The sequence below is a fragment of the Martes martes genome (assembly GCF_963455335.1).
Source record: "Martes martes genome assembly, chromosome: 10".
NCBI lineage: Eukaryota > Metazoa > Chordata > Mammalia > Carnivora > Mustelidae > Martes > Martes martes.
In genome coordinates, this window is record NC_137898.1 from 10,284,485 (window position 1) to 10,299,019 (window position 14,535).

Here is a 14,535-nt window from a genome sequence, read left to right on the forward strand (position 1 = left end):
GCACCGGCCTGGATTTAGAGCAATGAACCATGTCTGCTCAGCCTTCCGCAACTTCGACGCAATGTCTGTTTCGCGCTCTTCAGGGACTAGGTGGACGAGTCAGGAGGCTCCGACAAGCCTGTGTTCAAGGGACTTGCCTGTTGCTCGGAAAAGACCTTGGAGCTTTGAGGGCCCTGATGGGGGATGACACTGTTCCCGCTTTATGGGGACTGTGCTGTGTGGGTCTGGAATGTGGAAAAGGGCGGACCCGTAAGGACAGGCTGGGCGTTACATCGGTCCCAACGGCTTGTGAGTTGAGTTCCAGCCCGCAGGCCTCAGGGTCGGGTGCTGGTCCTGCTGTCCCGTGGCCGCCTTTGGAGAAGGGATGGGGGAACCAGATTCTGCCCAGGGAGCGGCCACCTGTGGTAGCCCTATGATCGCACAGGGCAAGATTAGACAAGAGCCTTTACTTTCCTCTTGGCCCTATCGGTGCGCTGGAGGTTCCGCCCAGGAAGACAAGCAAACTGAGCGACTCAGAGTCTTTGCTGGTGGCCGTGATGTCTCCCCGGCCCCCGGTGATAGCCAGCTTATCCACGCAGCCCGGGCCCAGAGCCCACTTGGCAGTACGGCCCTGATTTTCCTACCTTGGTCTGCAGCAGCCCCAGAGGTTCTGGGGAGGGAAGGGATGGCTCAGTGCCGGTGACTTGCAAGTGGAGTGCGTGACGGGGTCATGCTGGGTGACGCGTGGCCTACATGTCCCCTGGTGGGCAGCGGGTTGTCCAGGTGTGGGAGGAAGACTAGAGGCAGAAAAGTGGCCATTTATGGGATTTGGTTAGTTTGGGGTTTTGTAATTGCACTTCCCTTGTTTGGAATGTTCTTCTCCCAGCTCTTTGCCTGGCTGGCTCCTTGTCCACCTCTCAGCTGTCGTCTTCACTGCCCCCTCCTCAGGGGGGCTTCCGTGGCCCCTCCAGTCTCCCAGGCCCAGAGCCTGACTCAATCAACAAGCCCCAGAGATGCTGGATACGTTCTCCCAGGTGCTTTCCATGGACACCCTATGAGGTCAAGATTGTCCCCAATTTACAAATGGGGAAACTGAGGTTTGGGGCGTCAAGTACTCCCTCGAGGAGAGACAGCTAGTAGTGAGTAGTAGAGCTGTGGTTTGAACCCAGGTTGTCCTGACTGCAAATTCCATGCTCTTGACTGCTCTGCTGCCAAAGAGTGCTGGGCCCAGTGTGGGGGAGGGAACGGTCAGGAAATGATGTGGGGGAGCAACAGCGGGGGGGCGGGGGATGGGAGATGGAGGACATAATTATTAGATATGTTAGAGACTCTTCTTTATTTCATTGTTTTTAATTTTTATTTTTTTAAAGACTTTATTTATTTGACAGACAGAGATCACAAGTAGGCAGAGAGGCAGGCAAAGAGAGAGGAAGGGAAGCAGGCTCCCTGCTGAGCAGAGAGCCTGATGTGGGGCTCGATCCCAGGACCCTGAGATCATGACCTGAGCTGAAGGCAGAGGCTTAACCCACTGAGCTACCCAGGTACCCCGGCATATTGATTATTTTAAATAAAAGTTACTTAAGAGACGGTCTGTGTAAGAAGGGCATTCACACGCTCCCCTGACCCCATGAAAGCAGAAAATAACTCTTCCTGGTGAAAGGTGAAAGGTACCTGCCCTGTACTAGGAGCTAAAGAGATCCTTGTCCCCAGAGATGGGGAATTTAGATCCAAGAAGGCTGTATTAATGACCCTTGTTACTTTTTACTAAGTTACCCCAGCCCAAATTCTGGTTAGAATTCCTTTTTTTCCCCCCTAAAGATTTTATTTATTTATTTGACAGAGAGAGATAGAGCAAGAGAGGAACACAAGCGGGGGCAGAGACAGAGGGAGAAGCAGGCTTCCCGCTGAGCAGGGAGCCTGATGTGGGGCTTGATCCCAGGACCCTGAGATCACAACCTGAGCCAAAGGCAGACGCTAAGGACTGAGCCACCCAGGTGCCCCCTGTTTAGAATTCCTAAGCAAAGCTCTTAAAGTTAAGTTTTCTTTGTCCCGTTACTTCCTCCCAGATTTATTTTCTCTTTGCCTATAAAGTATAGAAACTGCCTGCCGTGGTCATTTCTTTGGATCTCAATTTCATTATTTGGCCTCTGTGTGCATATAATAAATCTTTTGGTTTTTATTTTCTCCTATTAGTCTGTCTCATGTACATTGAATTCTTAGTCCTGCTAGAAGACCACGCGGGTAGAGACGAATTTTTCCTTCCTTTCAGGTGCCCTGGGCGGAAAGTTAGGAAGCCTTGCTGGTAGAGGTGGCAACTGCACTGAGTCCCAGTGGATGAGAGGATTTTGCTGAGTGGGCATGGGGAGCAGAGAATGTCCGTCAAAGAGGACAGCCTGGGCATCCCAGGGAACCCAAGGGATGGTGAGTAGCCAGGAAAGGTGGGATTGCAAAGGTCATAGGCCCAAGGAACACATTAGATCGGTCAGAATGAGCAGCAACTATCAACACCCCACTTAAAAAAAAATGTTTCTTTCTTGGTCTTCCTGTGTGTCCATTATATGTCATGGGCTGTGATTCGAGGTGCACAGACCGATGGGGACACAGACCGATGGGGACACAGACCGATGGAGACTTCACCATCTGCAAGTGCCACCAGTTGCCATGGGGGTGGGGTGGGGAGGGGGAGGGCATGCGCCAGCTCGCACACGGCCGTCACAGCCCTTGCCAGAAGTGATACGTGTTGCTACTGCTCAAATTTCATTGGTGTGAACAAGTCACACGGCCACACTGAATTTCAAGGGACCATGGAAGTGTAAGCCAGCATGCGTTTAGAATGAAGACAGGAAAAATCCAGGAGGACAGCCCTAATGACACAAGGGATCACTCGGGAAAGGAGAACAAAGACCAGGTTATGGGTGGGCCTTGAATGCTATGTTCAAGAGTGTGGAATTTACCCCACGTGTTGGGGAGTGCTGAGTAGACGAGTGAGATGTCTGACCATGGAGAATGAAGGAGAACGGACTAGGAGAAGGCTGCGAGAGAGGAAAGAGGTTGAGAGGAAGGGAGTACATAAGACAGAGCCGGGCGGCTGTGGAAATGGGTGGGGGAGCGTGTGGACAGGTTGTGGGAGGGGGAGAGAGGGAGGGGTGCTGGGGAAGAGGGAGAGGGCACAGACGTCCTGGGGGGCTGCTGACCCTGGAAAATCAAGATTTCTGTGAAGTGGAAGGACAACCTCAAATCTAAAAGGTTTTCACCAAAACAAGGGACTAGACCTACTCTATGGTGAATTTTCACAGTGGAACAGGACCAAGTTCAAACTGTGGGAGGACAGATTTAACTTGCATTTTGTCACACCTTCTGTTATCAACTTCTCCTTGTTACTTGAACTATTTGCCAAGCACTTTCCACAGAAAGGAGCCTGTGTGTAATATTTGGAAATGTTAATTTCCTTCCTGTTCTCACAGCAGCAGGAGAGAAGGAATGACAGCTTTGCCATGTTTGTAGAACCACTCTGCAGAAAGCTCCCGCCCCAGCCCGGGCTTGGGAGGTGAAGTTACATGAGAGCACCCGCCGGCGGGCAGGTGGGCACAGAAGCAGCTGCCAGGATGGGAAGGAGGGGGAAGCCCTCTCTGGGGGCCACGGGGGCTGGTGGCTGCCATGCACGGCCAAGGCTGCTTCTCCTCCCGCTCAGCTCTGCAGGGAGGGATAGTGATTGGGGTAGGTGGGTGCCGAGCGTGTGGCTTTCAGAGAAGCTGGTGGGACCCCTGAGGACTGGACTTGGGAGGGGCACCTGTGTGACTTGCCCAGAGACAGAGGGCATGGGCATGTCACCCTCGGTAGCTGGGGGAGCTCTGGCTATTCGGGTGACCCCCATGTTGTCTGGACCCCACCCCCGTTTGTTCCTGAGCCCACCATAGTCTGCAAATCTCACTGGATTCCGTGGCCGGGAAGGGAGGGAAGATTGAGCTTGAGTTAAGGAAATGAAAGTATGTAACATTGTTTACAAAAGGAGAGGGAGCAGAGCGGAATGCTTAAGAACCCAGTGCGGGAAGCCAGATGGACTGCCTTTGCGTCCTAGCTTGGCCTTGACTCGTTGTGCAAACTTGGACAAGTTACTTCCTTTCTCTCTCTGCCTCCTGTTCACCATCTTTACTTTATTATTATTTATTTATTTAAGTAGGCTCTAGGCCCACCGTGGGGCTCGAACTCAGGACCCTGAGATCCAGAGTCCCTTGCTCTACTGAGTCAGGTGCCCGTCACCGTCTTTAAAGAGGGAATACTAATAGAACCTCATGCGTTAATATGTGTAGGATGCTTCCCCCCTTGGTGGGTGCTCTGTGAATATTACATAAAGTATTTTGGACTTAAATTCATACATGTTAGACAGCTGTGGGTGGGAAGCCTGTCCGGGATTTAGGGGTTAAGAGGGAGCTGTCACTTAGTGCAATGTCATGACTGAGGGGCCATCTGGTTCCATCTCTGGCTTTACAGATGAGGAATCAGGGCCCAGAGAACAGCAAGAACTCGGTCAAGGTCATGCCAGACCAAGACCACTGAGTGACAAAACCTACTGGAGCTCAGAGGCACGGTGAGGCCCACGTCTGAGGCCCGAGTGGGATTCTCCCTAGCTGTAAGATGTTGGCTCTGGGGGGCTCTCCAGCCTGGGATTAACGGGTTTGCCTTGTGGGTCTCTGGCCGGAAGCTGTCCCACCCTACTTTGGTGGGGTCTGCCTAGGGTCGGCTGCCTGCAGGAGAGGCTGTCCTTTCATTCTGACACCAGCTGGCCCTTGGGCCTGGGGAGCTGTGTGTGCCCGGGGCCTTATCATGGCCCATCCCAAGGCCGGTGAGGATAAAAGTGTGGGGAGCTGTGGTGGGACACCAAAGCTTAAAGGTCGGGGGCCCAAGCTGGAGACTGAGCCTGGCCTGTCTTGCTGACCACATCACCGGCAATCACACCACACCCTCCTTGCTCTTAAAAAAACTGGTGTGTGTGTGCGTGCATGCGTGCTTGTGAGAGTATGCTTGTGAGAGTGTGTAAATGGGTGCATCTGAATGTGTGCACACACGTGTGTTTGTGTGTGTGTGACTGTGGGGGGGTGTGGGGGGATTTAATGCCGGGGTGCTAGGTGCTCCTGCTCCAGCTGAGGGCTCCCCCTAGTTCAGCAGAATGGCTCACTCTCGAGACTAGAAGAGGCTCTTTGCCTTGGTGGGATTCTCGAGCCAATGCTGGCGAGAGCGGAGGGGGTGCAGGACACATCCACGTTATCTGAGGAGGCATTTCTCCTGGCTTTGGTGGTGCTTTTGTTTCTAGTAGCACCTGTGACCTGCCTTGGGAGGATCGACTACAACGGCCCCGAGGCCACAGCACAGCTCTCAGAGGAGAGAGCCCAGGTCCCCTGCCTGGGGCTGGGCATTTTTGAGGCCAGACGTACCTCGTTCCCTGCAGGAGCGTGCTGGAGCTTCCATCCCTAGGATTTGTGCAAAGTCACGGCCAGACTGGGCTTGGTCCCTTCCCCGTCCTGTTTCCCCTGCCCCTCAGTGGTTTCTCTGAGACCAACTTTGAAATAAATTTCTTCGACATGAAACCTCATCTTTTGGGCTATTTCTGGGGAGACTGACCTGAGAAGACCTAAGATGGTCTTCTTCTTCTCCAGGCAGCTGATGGACCGAGACCTCGGCCTGTTTAGGTTTCCCTCCTAGGGGCGCCTGGGTGGCTCAGTGGGTGAAAGCCTCTGCCTTTGGCTCGGGTCATGGTCTCAGGGTCCTGGGATTGAGCCCCGCATTGGGCTGTCCGCTCAGCAGGGAACCTGCTTCCTCCTCTCTCCCTGCCTACCTCTCTAACTACTTGTAATCTCTGTCTATCAAGTAAATAAATAAAATCTTAAAAAAAAAAAAAAGGTTTCCCTCCTATATCTTCCTAGAGCACCCTAAAGTGTTCTCTGCCATATAGCTTTGCCTGTGCTTGATTTTCTGAAACCCCTGCTAGATCACATGCTCCGGAGGGCAGGAATCTCATTTGACTCATTCCTAAGTCCATGGAAGGACATTTGGTTTCTAAAAGATTTTATTTATTCATTTGAAAGGGAGAGAAAGAGAGTGCAAGCTAGTGGGGGGAGGAACAGAGGGGGAGGGGGAGGACCAGAGATTCTGAAGCTGACTCCATGCTCAGCGTGGAGCCTGCTGCAGGATTTGATCTCACGTTCACAAGATCATGATCTGGGCCAAAACCAAGAGTCAGAGACTTAACAAACTGAGCCGCCCAGGTGCCCCAGGAGATACGGTTTTTATTCTCCACAGTCTAATTGTCAAAATAGGCTAGCACATGGGTTGGGTAGTAGGTTACAGGCTCACCTTCTGTAACCAAGGCCTAAATAACCAAGGCTTAAATAAAATACAATTTCATTTCTCTCTCATGTACTACTCCAGTGACTCCCTTGTGATGGGGACCCAAATTCCTTCTTGGTGCTTTGATATCTTCAATGTGGGATATTTGTCTCTTGGTCTCGTGTGGTGGCTTCAGCTCCTGTCATTGCATCTGCATTCCAGCCACCTGGAAGTAGAGAAGGGGAAGCAGGATGTACCCCGTTTCCTAAAGGACATAGCCAGAAGTTGTAAATATGATTTCCACTCATATCTCATTGGCTCTCATGGAATCACAGGAGTACTTTGAGGTGAAGGAGAGGCTAGGAAATGTACTCTTTAGCTGGGTGGCCCTAGACTAGGGGTTTGATTACTAAAGAAAGAAGGAGGCAATTAACATCCCCTGCTATGCTCTCCTAGTTCAATGCAGATAAGCTGTTACACTGTGAGGACGTACAACCCCCAGATCTCAATGGGTCAATACAACTAAGATTGATTGCTCCCTCACATCTGACATAGGCTAGCAGGGGGCCCTGCTCATCACAGTCACTCAGGGAGAAAAGCTGATGGATGTGCCCTCTCGATGCAAGGGAAGGGGGTGGGCGCCAAACTGGACTCTGGTTTGTGAAGGCGTCCACCTGGAAGTGACCTGCAGTAACCTCGGTGCACAGTGCAGTGGCCAAAGCAAATTCCACAGTCTTGCAAACCTGGGGCGGGGGCTGGAGGGGGGTGGGGAAGTGCGATCCAGCTAGAATCTTTATGACAAGCCATTATGGTCTCCACCTTCATTCACGTGCCTACACTTTCCTTTGCTTCTCCCCACCCTGCCCCTCAGCCTCTTTCTGCCAGTAGATTCAGATTTGGATGAGATTATATGAGAGGACATACACCAGGCTGTTAATAAGTAGGGAAACCGAGGGCAAAGAATGAAAAGAAAAAAAAGAATCCAAAGCCATACTTTAAAAAAGCCATGTATGTGTATAATTGCAATTTTGCATTGACAGAAGAGTATGTATGTCTCTGCGTGTGTATGTGTGTGTGTGGTTTCTGTGCAAATTTAATAAAATAATAAAGGAAATAGATTCGTAAAATATAAATTCGTTTACCAAACCCAACCAAATGATGATAAAGCAGTGCCATATTAACCATAGCCATATCAGGTTTCAGTTTGGGCACTCATTACAAAAGATCTAAAGTGACCATGTCAAGATAAAACTGGAGTTTTTCCCCTCCCTCTTAAGCCAGTCTGGGGGTAGGCCATCCAGAGCCTGAATGGTTTCTACTATGTCACCTCATGGTCCAATATAGCTGCAGGAGTTCCAGCCATCACATCTGAAATTGAAGCAACAGTTGAGAAGGTAGGGAAGGCAAGAGGAGTCACCTCTCAGCTGATTGAGCTCCTTTAAAGCAGACTTCCAAGTAACTCTTCTCAATCCTTCTGCTTATAACACAAAGTCACTTATTTATTTGTTTATTTATTTATTTTAGCAGTTTTCATGCCCAGGGGGATCCCAACACAGGGCTTGAACTCTCGATCCTGAGATCAAGAACTGAGCTGAGATCAAGAGTCAGATGCTTAATCAGCTGAGGCATCCAGGCACCCCTTGTCACCCAGTCATAACCAACAACAAAGGAGTTTGGGAAACGCAGGTGGGTTTTTTTTTTTTTTTTTTTTTTAGCTACTGGGCACATTGCTATAAAATAAAATATACTCTAGTTTTAAGGAAAGCCAGAGAATGGATAACTTTGTTGGCAGCTACCAGCCCCTGCCTCAGTGGCACAATTCCCTTCTGGGTCGTGCAGGCAGAAGTGCTGAGTGCAGAGGCAGGGGGAGGGGGGCGCCCAGTGAGAAACCAGCCAGACCAACCTGCCATGCAAGTCCAGAAAAGAAATACGATGAAGTCTTCACTGAAGATCTCCTGAAGACCGAACTGGGGGTCATGTGCACCACATGGTGAAACGTCCTTTAAAAACTGCTTTTCCATCCAGTTCCCAAACCCTCGCTCCCTAATACCTCAGCTTCTCAAATATCTTCTTTGTTACACCCCGAACTCTGACCTGTCTGGCTCTCCTCACTTCCGCTGACATCACTTCTCCAAACAATGAATGGGCATAACAAGATCCAGTGCTGAGGAGCCAAACAAACAAACAAACAAACACTTTGTAGAAGAGGATAGAGAGGAAACAATGAATATTTCGACTTTGTTGAGATATCCGGGGAACGGAGAGCTCCTGTGTCCTCTCAAATTCCAGCCAAGAATGTGACTTCCCCGAGGCTGGAGATGGCGTCTGTGCACCTTTCTATCTGCAGTTCTTAGCAGTGAATGTATGTGGAATGAAAGAATGAGAAAAGAATAAGGAGCTGTCTTCTTTGCTCTCTCTCTCTCTCTCTCTCTGTGTGTGTGTCTTTTGCATCTATCAGGCTGATTCTGAAATATGAATGAAGTGGGGGATAACTGAGGCACGATATAGGGGACAGAAGTGCCAGTGATAGGACACCAGGACCAAAGGGGTTGGGCTAGGGCCACAGGGAGCTGAAAAGAGCCTGGAGTGGAAAATGGGGGAAACAAAGTAGGAAGAGCACCCTCTTCCGGTGCCACCTGCTTCAGATGACTTGAATTTCCTGCCACTTTTTCCTCCCTCCCTCCCTCCCTCCTTTGCCCTAATTTTCCATCTTTGGTTATTCAGAAGGGCCTGCCCCACCCCCACCCCCCAAACCCAGATGACTTGGCAATGCCCCGTTTGATGCGGAAAGTATGCAGCAGTGTGTCATTTCTCCTCGACACTCTGGGTGGAATCATTGTGTCTGTCACCTTCACAAGTTGTTAGTGTCATTGTTTTAGGAGTTTTCTAGCACTTGCAGAAAATGGTGTATAAAATAGTTTCTGCCTGTCCTTCTAGAAGTCACTGTCCAGGGGGAGTGAATGGTCAGTTACACAAAAATGTAGTAAATGCTAAGAAATGAAAAAGTGTGGGGTGTTTGAAGAACAGACAAGAGGACACTTACCCCAGCCTTGGGGGTACAAGAGGGGCTTTCCAGAAATGGGTCTAACACCCAAAGGGCACGAATGACAGGAATTCCCAAATAAGTGTGGCTTACGCAAGGTAGTTTACTTCCCTCTCCTGCGAAAGTCTGGAGGCGAGCATCCAGCGGGGTCACGATGCTCCATGGTGTCAGGGCTCAGGCCTTTCCCTTATTTCACCTGCCACCACAGTACCGTGAGCAAAAGGATTGTTGAATATAAACTCAAGTTACTCCATCAGTAGTATTTTCTAATTTTTTTTTTTTTTAAGAGAGAGAGAGAGTGTACATGCATGTGCATGTGAGCGGGGCAGCGGCGGGGCGGGGGGGGGGGTGCGCAGAAGGAGAGGGGAGAGAATCCCAAGCAGGCTCCTTGCTCAGCTTGAGGCAGGATGCAGGGCTAGATCTCACCACCCTGAGATCACGACCTGAGCTGAAATCAAGAGCTGGATGTCCAGTTGTCTGGGCCACCCAGGCACCCTGTGTTTTCTATTATTATTATTTTTTTTTTAAAGAGAGAGCACAAGCAGGAGGAGCAGCAGGCAGAGCACGTCCCCCACCGAGCAGGGAGCCCGATGAGGGACTCGATCCCAGGACCCTGGGATCACGACGTGAGCTGAAGGCAGATGCCCAACCGACTGAGCCACCCAGGTGTCCCTGTTTTCTACTTTTTTTTTTTTTTTTTAACCACCAAAGTAACATATGCAAAAGATTAACTCTTATATAGCCCAAAAGGTTTATGACACAAAGTGAAGGTCATCTGCCATGGTCCCCCCACCCAACCCATCAAAAACAGTTTCAACCCACTTTCTGACAGCTGCTGTCAATAGGAGCCGCTCTGACATGTTCGAAGTGAGATGTTGGCAAGACCCAATCAGGATATCCCTCAAATAAGTCAGTAGCTGAGACTGCTTTCCTCATGATCCCTTCTGCTCTCTAGGGGTGATCTCTGAGCAAAGTGTGATCACCTGGTCATTAATTCATAGGCTGCCTGGCAGCCAGGAGAGGCAAGAAAGAGGAAGCTCTGCTCAACAGGGGTGGTGGTGATCACCAGAGCCAATCAGATCCATTCTCTCCAGAATTAGAAAGAGAAACTTTGAAACTATCTGCTGAAAGCAGTTTTGAAAAGAGCAGAGTCAAATGAGGAGGATGAAGCCTTGAATACTGCTGTGCCTGGTGCTACCAATACCCCTGGACTTTGTGGTTATGTGACCCAATAATTCCCAGTCTGCAGAAACTGGTTTGAGTTGGCTTTCCTTCACTAGCAATGTGGGTCTTAATTCAGTACCTAATAAGATTGCGAGTTTTGGGTGCTACGATTTCCTTGGTCTAAAGCTCTCCTCGTGGGACCCCACTTCTACGAAACTGCTATCGTGGACCCTCCTGAGAAGCCAACCAGGGCCTGGGATCCCCCTGGCTGTTCAGTACAGGCTGCCCAGGGAAGAGAACGCTGACCGGCAACAGGCCCTTCTTCCCAGGTCATCAGTCTCGTGATTCCGGGCAAGGGAGGATGTATAAGGACGTCTGTCACGCAGTCCCCACACAGGATGGACTCCAAGTGCCGTCTAGGGCCTCGGGAAACTACGCAGAGTTGTTCTGAGGAACCCGCCAGCCAGTTCCAGACTGACAGGCGCTGCTCTTTGCCAGGGAAGGACACAGGTCCGTGGTTACTCCCGTCCTGGGGCCAGACGGTGTCAGGGCCATGGGCGTATGTTGGCGTGGAGGATCCTCAGCCTGAGCTCAGACCACCTAGGGCGTTCCCCAGGTGCTGGGATTCCACTCGTTTGTTCTCGGGCCCCTTTTGGGCCGCTCTGAGCAGTCTCCCCAACGCCCAGCGGGATAAAACAGCGCAGCCTCTAGCTCGCCGGCCTGAGAAGCCGCGGGACGTTCGCGCAGGCGCACTCGGCCAGGGCGGTCGGTCTCCGCCCAATGGGCGGTGCCCCTCCCAGGGGCGGGGCGGAGGCCTTTAGGGGGCGGGGCCGTCCGTCCGCCGCTGGCGGGAGGGTCTCGCGGGGACTCCCGTGGGTGTGGCCCAGGGGTGCTGCGAGTGTGTGTAGTGGGGGGGTGCGCAGGGGGCAGCGGTGTCGCTGTGACTCGGGCCCGCGGGCCGTCCAGCGCGGTGCGGGCCGAGCGGCGCGGGCCCCGTCCCCAGTCCCGGACGTTGGCGCGGAGTCACATCCGGCGGGAGGGGGCGGGCCTGTGGGCCCCGGAAGTGTGGGCGCGGGCCGTGGTTTAACCCGCGGCGGCGGTGGCGGCGGCGGCGGCGGCGGCGGTGGCGGCGGCGGCCAGGGGCAGGTGAGCGGGACCCGGGGAGGGGCGAGGATGGGGAAGGAGGTGGCGCTGGCAGTGGCTCCCGGCGCGCCCCCGCCTGTCCGCCTCATTCTGGCAGAGGCCGGTGATTGGGTGCGAGGGGCGCGTGACTGCCGCCGGCGCCTCTGCCCCTCGCCGCCGAAGGGAGGGAGGCCGGCGCCCCTGCCCCTAGTGCCCTCCCCTCCCTTCCCCCTGCGGGTGGGGCCTCGGGCCCCGCCCCACCCCACCCCCACCCCCCCTTCACCCCCCACCCCATATTTGAGCATCTTGCTGGGCACAGTTCTAGTGACGTTAGAGCCAGTTGGCCCATTGTACAGATGGGAAAGCAGCCCTAGGAGTGGGAGCCAGAGGCCACACGGGGAGGCCGGTGGCAGAGTAGGGTCACAGGGCCTCTAATCTGTGACTCCCTGCCTGTGCCCTTTCCCCAGGACAATGAAAGAAAGGGGCTTTCAGCCTCGGCTCTGTTCTCCTTTTTTCTGTACCCAGACTAGGAGTGCCCAGCGTCCTGACCGAACCCTACCCCTGGGCCTGCTGGGTGCGAAGGGCATTGGGGTGTGCGAGTGTCTGTGTATCTGTATGTATTTGTATCTCTCGCCAGTATATGTCCGGTTCCTCTTGGGTACAAAGGACAGCGGGGCGTTTGTGTGTCAGTGTATCTCCCTTGGGTGCCTGGTTCTCCTCCTTTCTTCCCCGCAGCCAAGAAGGTGCTTATCTTCCCACCTTATGGGTGGGAGAAGGCGTGACCTGGGGCTATGTTGTGAGTTACTGGCAGAGTTGACCCTGCATCTTGGGGTTTCAGCCCCTGAGACAGTGCCTTCTCAGTACAGTGTCTGGCCTCACCCGCCCTAGAAATGTCTCCTTTGGCCCTAGAAACTTCACAGACTCACTTCCCTTCACTCACTAATCCTGCTGCGGAGTCAGGCCTTTTCCACTCTCTTCATTGGCCCCTTGCCTCTTTTCCAGGAGTCCTGTTTACTACTGGTGTCCCCAGGATGCCGCCACCGGACTCTCAGGACTGTCGGCCCTAGAGCTGGAGGTGGCGGTGACAGGGGGAGTCGGGGAGGAAGGACTTTATTTGGCTGTTGTGCAAAGCTGCAGCCCTGCCCAGGCCTGGACCTTGTGGTTCTGGGTGGGAGGAAGGGCTTGGGTGAACTACTTGCTGCTGAAGTGAGAGTTTTTGTTCTTGGCGGTCATAGTGCCCAGAAAGGCTTTTTTCCTCGATTGTCTTGGAAACTGGCTTGGTGCCTTTGTGATCTCCATTAGGTAGAACATTTCATTTCAGATTTCTTCATCCGGGCGGCTTCTGCTGGCTGGTTTTTAGGTAGCAGTAGCTCTGACTTCTTGCTTGACTGCCATGTGCTCTTGGCACTGTTTTAGGGGTCTTGTGAACATAGTGAATTCTGAGAACATGGCAAGGTAGGTGGTGATCCCATTTTACAGGTGGCAAGGGAGTGGCAGAGATGTTACTTAATGTGGTCACATGGCCAGGAAGTGTCAAGTCAGGATTTTTTTTTTTTAAGATTTTATTTATTCATTTGACAGAGATCACAAGTAGACAGAGAGGCAGGCAGAGAGAGAGGGGGAAGCAGGCTCCCTGCTGAGCAGAGAGCCCGACGTGGGGCTTGATCCCAGGACCCTGGGATCATGACCTGAGCCGAAGGCAGAGGCTTTAACCCACGGAGCCACCCAGGTGCCCCTCAAGTCGGGATTTTTAACCCCTTAGTCTCATCTCAAAGCTAATGTTCTTACTGGACCTTAAGAATCATCTGTGATGCTTAGGAAAGCCTGAGTGGCTCCACTGGTTGAGCATCTGGCTCTTCGTTTCAGCTCCAGTCATGGTCTTGGGGTCCTGGGATCAAGCGCTGTGTTGGGCTCCATGGTCAGCGAGTCTGCTTGAGGATTCTCTCTCTCTCTCCCCCCCACCTTGCCCTTCCCTCTCGCACGCTTGCTCTCTCTCTCAAATAGATAAATAAATCTAAAATAAATAAATAAATAAATAAATAAATAAATAAAAGAAGAAGAATTGTCTATGATAGATGTTAAAAATATGGAGCCAAACCTCTGGAAATTGTCAGGAGGGGTCCCAGAAATCAGTATTTATTTTTATTTTTATTTTTTTTATTTTACGTAGGCACTGAGTGATTCTTTTTGAAAGTCAAATTTGGGAAGCACCACCTTAAAGAGTTTGTAGATTTTCTGTACTTGTAAGTGACATTGTTTCTAAGGAGTCTCGTTTTCTGTTTACTTATTGCTGTGAAATTTGCTAATCTGGCATAAATCAGCCATTGAAAGGGCCTTAGGCTCACTAGCCATGTGAAGCATTTCTGGATACTTTTGGCCAGTACCAGTAGGGTTTTTCCAGGCTGACATAATCAGGTCATTGAAGACCTTGTTTTAATCCTGCTTGATCTCTGTTGTTCTGAAATTCTCTTAGTTTCTGCTTAGGGTCTAGAGTTTTCATAAGGTTCCAGTTTGTTCCAGGATAGTTGCCCTGTAACTCAGAGATCGCTGTAAGGTGAGGTCTCTGAGCATCTGGGTGCTTTGTTAGGCATGTTTACCTCCCAGGTCTCTCCTCCTGCTGCATTTCTCTTCCCCTTGGCTGGTTTCTGTGAGAGACTTGAGCAAACCCCAAAACAGGTTTGTCGTGATTTAGCTGGTGCTGACAAGTGGGGCCCCTGGGGCTTAGGATGGGCAGGAGAGGAGAAAAGGAGAGACTCAACCATGAACAGGTTATCAAACAGATAGCCCAGGTCAGGCATGCCTAGCATTGAAGACATTAAAATAACTTTTAGTCTCACTGCTAATGTATCTATTCCATTCTTGGCAGGATTATAAGTAGCAGAAGACACAAAGTCAGCATCATA

General features: G+C 51.7%; 1 protein-coding gene and 1 long non-coding RNA gene across 4 annotated transcripts in view; one reads left to right on the top strand and one right to left on the bottom strand.

The window, feature by feature from the left end:
• Positions 1-6,247: 6,247 nt before the first annotated feature.
• Positions 6,248-8,394, bottom strand: LOC308351705. The gene is made up of 2 exons (XR_013967599.1): positions 8,207-8,394; positions 6,248-6,529 (listed from the first exon to the last, which is right to left on the bottom strand). It is a non-coding gene; the product is annotated as an uncharacterized lncRNA (long non-coding RNA).
• Positions 8,395-10,971: 2,577 nt separating this feature from the next.
• Positions 10,972-14,535, top strand: part of VPS37C (VPS37C subunit of ESCRT-I) — a 28,028-nt gene continuing 24,464 nt past the window's right edge. The window contains exon 1 of one of the 3 annotated variants that reach the window (XM_080815776.1): positions 10,972-11,020. The gene's annotated coding sequence lies outside the window, so the exon portion shown is untranslated. Of the gene's footprint in view, positions 11,021-11,577; positions 11,657-14,535 lie in introns of those variants that run through there. The other 2 variants (XM_080815779.1, XM_080815777.1) reach the window with 2 other exon arrangements.